This window comes from Amaranthus tricolor, chromosome 13 (genome assembly GCF_026212465.1).
Source record: "Amaranthus tricolor cultivar Red isolate AtriRed21 chromosome 13, ASM2621246v1, whole genome shotgun sequence".
Taxonomy (NCBI): domain Eukaryota; kingdom Viridiplantae; phylum Streptophyta; class Magnoliopsida; order Caryophyllales; family Amaranthaceae; genus Amaranthus; species Amaranthus tricolor.
In genome coordinates, this window is record NC_080059.1 from 6,322,123 (window position 1) to 6,328,512 (window position 6,390).

The following is a 6,390-nucleotide window of genomic DNA, read 5'->3' on the forward strand; positions in this document are numbered from 1 at the left end:
ACCAAAGATATTGCGTATTGTATTGCAATTGTTATTCTCTCCTCTCATTTACCACAAAGTATAATGCATGCACTTTAACTGTGGTGAGTAGTGATGCAAAAGTGCAAATTACTTTCAGAAGACGTAAGTACGTAGTAAATACGTACACTTTCTGTGCAATACTGATTATGTTTTGATCATTGTTAACGACAACACTAAGAGAATTATTACATAACATACACATAAGTGTACTAATGTAATCAAGGACCACATGCACCCTCGCTCATGCAGTATTACATAAGTTTTTGATCGAGTTCGAAAACTTAAGCTGATGGTTAAAAACTTAAAATCTCGTAGAAATCTATTAATGTTTATATTGATAGAGTATATAGTAATCCTCCCTCAGTTTCTGTGATTTTATTTCTTTTGGTATTTTAACACTATTTACAGTCTATTCTTAATTTGAATTTTATCTTAATTTATAAATTAAAACATAGTCAAGAAAAATCTTGTTTGATTCATCTCAATACAAAAATTATTAATAACAAATTTTTAAAATTTTTAGTTTTGCATAATTAAAGATATTAAGTCTTTAATAATTGCATTGACCAACGTGCCTAAACCAAATGAGACAAAATTACTGAGACGTAGGAAGTATATTCTTAGGCTAAATTTTTGAATTGATTTTTTGATATACTATTAAAAGCCAACGTGATAAAAAATTACAAACTTGAATCTCATTTGCTGATGATGTCAAATGAAATATTATGTGTTAGATTTAATAACATGCATATATACACAATTACTTTCAAAATTGTTGGTTTTAGTTCCTCCAATGATATGGTATCAGAAGTCAGCATGACAACATTCGAATCTCAACCACCCTTTATTTAAGTGGAATATTCAACGCCTGTGTACATTCACAGTTCTAACCCAATGGCCTCTGAAAGGGCGTATTAGAGTATATAGCATATCTTAGGGCCTCAACCATCAACTTATGCTTTTGGTTGAATTGGTTTCTTGACATATTCGAATTTATATCTTGAATTACTCTCAAGAGATAAAAGGCAAACACAGAGTTTCACAAGGACAATGTGCAAGTGAATTTGTGTTTGTGTTTTAAATGAATTCTTAATTTTTGTTTGATAATAAGTATTTTATTTTGAATTCTAGATTTTAATTATAAAATTATGAATAAAATATTTGAAAATGATAATGTTTTAAAAGTCATTTTAAAATTCTTAATTTTAACTACTTTTGATATAATGGTGAAATCGACTCAAATTCTTATTTAAATTTTTTAATTTGCCAAACACTAAATTAAGCTAATTATAAATTTTCAAATAAAATTATTATTCCTAAACATACCAAATCAAAATGAACTCACTTTTGTGTTTGAGGTAGTTGATCTCAAAATAAATTCTCATTTTCCCATCTAACTTTGCTTTCACAAATTGATTCAATCTTACGCTACACAGTCAAACTAAGAATTGTCAAGGCTTTTGACTTTACATTGTATGTTCTTATGACCTATTGACTTTTTGAATCTTTATGAAAGATCCAATTAATGTCTTGAATTAAGTTATTAATTAATTAAGACTTCTTTAATCATTGAGACTTCAAACGTTCAACTCACGGGACAAGACGTAGGCATTCGGTATTAATAAATTAATTTTCTGTTGGTCTTATTTGCAAGTCCAATAACAAATATTTATCATGGTATTAAAGCCGACGGTTTTCAATCAATCAAAAATAAAAAAATTTCACACTTTCGTAAAAAACAACTGGCGAGATCGAAAAGAATGATGTTCTCGCCCAATTTAAAAAATAGGCTCGCATGTGAGGAACAGTGTTAGAAAATAACTTACATGTGCGTGATTCCTCATATCGAACAATTAGAGAGATATTAACTAATATATAAGCTTGATGGACTACTCATTTACTACCTATTAATTTTAAAAGGAAAAATTTATCAAGAATGGGGGCTTGTTGCCTATGGAGCATGGAGTATTGAGAAATAAATAGATATATAAGAAATGGAGAAATAAATGTGAATACACAAAACGTAATAAAAGTCCAGGGAATGGGATATATGGTTGCTTCAAAGACGGTGGGGGGGCTCACACGCCCTGCAAGCTGCAACGCAAGCTTCTGTAACGCTCACAAATACTACTAGAATACTATTCTACAGTAGCCTGTGGTTTATTGTGTGGCCAAACTTCTGAAAATTTCCCCATATTCTGCGCCCCTTTTTCTTTAATGTACTCTCAAATGTGAATGGAATCCATCGGGTCATCGAATAAAAGGGATGAATTTTGAATCCTCCTTAGTTCCCACAAATTTAATTTTAGAATCTGCTTAAATTAAGCGTAAATATTTAAGGGGTGAATAAAAGTTAAAGTAGAAAAATAAAATTAGTTAGATAAATAACTAAAGGAAATTGATTCTTAGATCAGACGTGGAAGAATTGCTTAGAGTGACATTTAGTTTCCTGATTTTATGGTGTAAATTTAGTTTACTCTCATTTTACCTCATCATCATCATCATACCCAGTGTATCCCGCTCATAGAAAACTATGATCAGGGTCTGGGGGGAAGAAGACGGTAGCTCATACCCATAGAGGAGAGTGCGGTCAAAGAGTCCCTCGGCTCGAAAAAGATCTTCAAAGAGAGAGAAACCTGCAACTTACAAATAGAATAAATAGAACACAAACAAATAACTAAAAAATAAAGATAAAAGTAAAGAAGGAGGTAAAGAGCGATAAATAAAGACAATGAACAATAACATACGATGGGTAAAAGGGACGGTTAGTAATCTAAGACTTGGAAAAGGCGCCGTCAACTGCTCCTATCCCTGGTCAGGTTCTTAGAGAGGTGAAGTTCATACATGTCACTTTTAATTTGTTTCTCCCACATTCTCCTAGGTCTTCCTCAACTTTTCTTGCTCTCCACTATGATGCATTAGACCCTTTTTACTGGAGCGTCATGCGTCTTTCTCTGCACATGCCTAAACCATCTCAATTTGTTCTCCCACATCTTTGCAGAGAGAGGTGCAATGCCTAACTTCTCCCTGAACTTCTGGTTTCTTATCCTATCCATCATAATATTACCACACATCCACCTTAACATAACGCATCTTTGTTACTTCTATCCTCTATTCGAAAACTTTCTTTACGGGCCAACATTATGTCCCATATAACAACGCCGGACTAATTGCAATGCGGTAAAATTTACCTTTTAATCTCCTCGAGAACTTTTTATCACAAAGCACCCCGGTTGCTGCTCGCCACTTAAGCCAACCAGCTTGTATACGATTAGTAACGTCTCCATCAATCTCCCATTACTCTAAATCACCGATCCCAAAAATTTGAACTTGGGCGTACATGCAACAACTTCTCCCCCTGTGGTCACCTCTGGCTCCCCTATCGAATTGTCATACTGAAATTGCATTGCAAGTATTCTGTCTTCGTACGGCTTATGCGCAACCCCTTACTCTCCAAGGCTTCCCTCAACTCTTCCGATTTACTATTAGCCCCCTCCTTAGTTTCTGCCACCAAAACTATATCGTCGGCGAAAAGCATGCACTATGGTACGGTTTCCCATATGGATTTACAGATTTTCTCCATAATGACAGTAGAAATGAAAGGACTTAGTGCTGATCCCTGATGTTGTAGCAGGAGCGGCACTCTCGATACATAATTAACATTAATAATTATACTTAAGATAAATAATGCGGAAGTGTAAAACGCCGAACTGCTAAAAACCATTTAAACTAAAATTGTTCAAAACATAAGTAAAAAAAAAAAAATATCTTACAACTGAGAAAATATAAAATAAGGTTTACTTAAATACGATAAAAAAAACATAAGTACAATATAGTCATCAAGTAAAATCATTGGAGCTACGTCCTCGATAGAATAATTAAAGTTGCGGCCTGGATCGAAACCTGAGCTAAATTTTCCTGCAAAATACTGTCATCCATAATATGGATGACAGCCGATTAAATCGGTCAGCGATAAAGCCGAGTACAATTTTCTCAACAAGCTTATGATGCGATAGTTAAATCATGCTTACAGAATAATCATCAAGCACAATATAGAAGGTTATTACTCATTATTGACCTTTACTAAGCCATTAAGTTACATTCTCAATAATTGCAGAAGTTCATTACTGCTACTAAATACTTGGTAACCTTAATGCTTATTTAATCAAGTTCAATTAAGCCTCATAGCTTTACCATCATAGCACATCACAAGATCACAACAATAATGACAACTGATATATGTAAGGGTCTGGTTAGGTGAGGACCGTAGTCCTAAACCCTAACTGTGGTGGGAGTCGTCACTCCTCTCAATACTGTTATGCTCGAGACTTCACAGGATGGGTTTTTCTCGGACCCCCTGTCTGACACCGCATTTTACGTGCCGGCTAACACGGACGCCGGGATTTTACATGCCGGTCCATGGTTCGACGTTACCTTACTATCAGAGTCATACAATCAATATCATGCAATATCAAACAAGACTCTAAACCGAAATAGTTTACATTCTTATAAGTCAAACTTCCACTAGTCAAATTTTTGACAATTCTACCCTTTTAATAGAAACAAATTATTAGTATCTAATAAATTAATATCAATTAAATAACAAATTTTCGTAGCTACACTAAGATTCCTGAGGCTAAACTAAGTCATTATTGTGTCATAAATAATCATAACAGTCAAGGGTAATATTTCTAAGTACTTAAAAACATATTTTATCAAATAACCAGTAAAATAGTAAAACGGATCTATCATCACTATAAAAATAACATAATCCGACAAATTATTAAGGGTCCAAAATCTATATGAAATGAGTTTTCAAGAAAAACAATGCTAAGCATTTTAACAAATTTGTTTAACTATTTTACCAATAAACCGATTAAAAATTTATCAAAACACCAAGATGATATGGAATCCTTTTAAACACATAAGTTTATTTAACTAGTAAAATTCATATATATTTATATTATCATATTAATCAAAAATTTCCATATATATGACTTTTTTTTTCGAGTGTCCCAAAAGTATTATTGTTTTGACGAAAATATCACTAAAATGGATATGACTTTAATATTACCATATAAAGTTTAAATGACTAAAATAAAATCATGTTGATCATGCTTTTATATTATTGAGTAACCATAAATAAATATCACATAACGAGAGAGTTAAGAAAATGTGTACCATTTTCCTCCGAAGGTAGTGCTAAACCAAGTAAGAGAATAATAATAGGAAAATAAAACTTAAGGAAATAAGCTCCAAAAGAAAGTCTTCAAGGTTCCAAGCTTCAAAGAAGTAGATCTTCAATTACCCAAAAGAAAATGATATCCAAGCTCCAAAAGATAATATTTGACTTTTTAAAAGTTGATGATTATTGGCTTAAGAAGTGATAAAATCAAGCTCCATCTTCATTTGATTCTTCAACAAATAAAAAGGGTATAAAGTTAGTAAGATGTTAATGAAGTGAAGATATAAGAAAGAATGGTAGAAAGATTTGATGATGGGGGTGCAAGTGATCTCATGGCTAAGGAGGGGTATTTATAATGGGTTTTGGGCAACTTTTTAGTTCATAAGATTGTATGAAAAAGAAGGTTAACTTGTGTAAGTGATTTAGAGTGTGTAAGTGAATGTGTAAGAGTTGGAGTGTGTAAGTGGATGTGTAAGAGTTTGGAGTGTAGAAGAAGGTTAACTTGTGTAAAGAAATGGTGATAGCTTGTGTAAGTGATGAACATTATGGATTGATGTAGAAAGGATTTTGATTCATCAAATTTTTGTTCTAGTTTATGCTAGTGAAATGTTTTAGATTAATGGGAAAGTATGATTAAGGTTTGATTATGAAAATATGATAGTTTACTTAGAAAATTTTAGTTAAAACTATACTTAAAGTTAATAAGAAAAATATAGTTAATTTTTAGGTATAAAATAATTAAATCAAAGTTGTAAAGTTAAAATGATAAGTAGTAAAGTTAGTTTAAGGAAACGAAATTGAAACGTAACGTTTTAATAAAACCGTAAATATAATATTAAAATTTTACTTTTCGTAGTATAAAATAATAAAATAATATTTTAGTGCTTATAAAGAAATTTAAGAATATATATATATATTTTTAAGTTTAATATTTGGAAGAAATTACAAAAATCGGAATAAGGTTTAGGAATTAAAGGTGATTTGAATTAGATAACCAAAGGATTAGGAATTCGAAAAGAAATTTCGGAATAATTAATCGGAAGATTAAGATTAAGAAATTTGAGCCTGTTACAACTCTTTCCCCCTTTAGATAGTTTCGTCCCGAAACTAGGACTTACCAAAAAGGTTAGGATAACGCTCTCTCATGTCGACCTCTTTTTCCCAAGTCGCCTCTTCAACCCCGT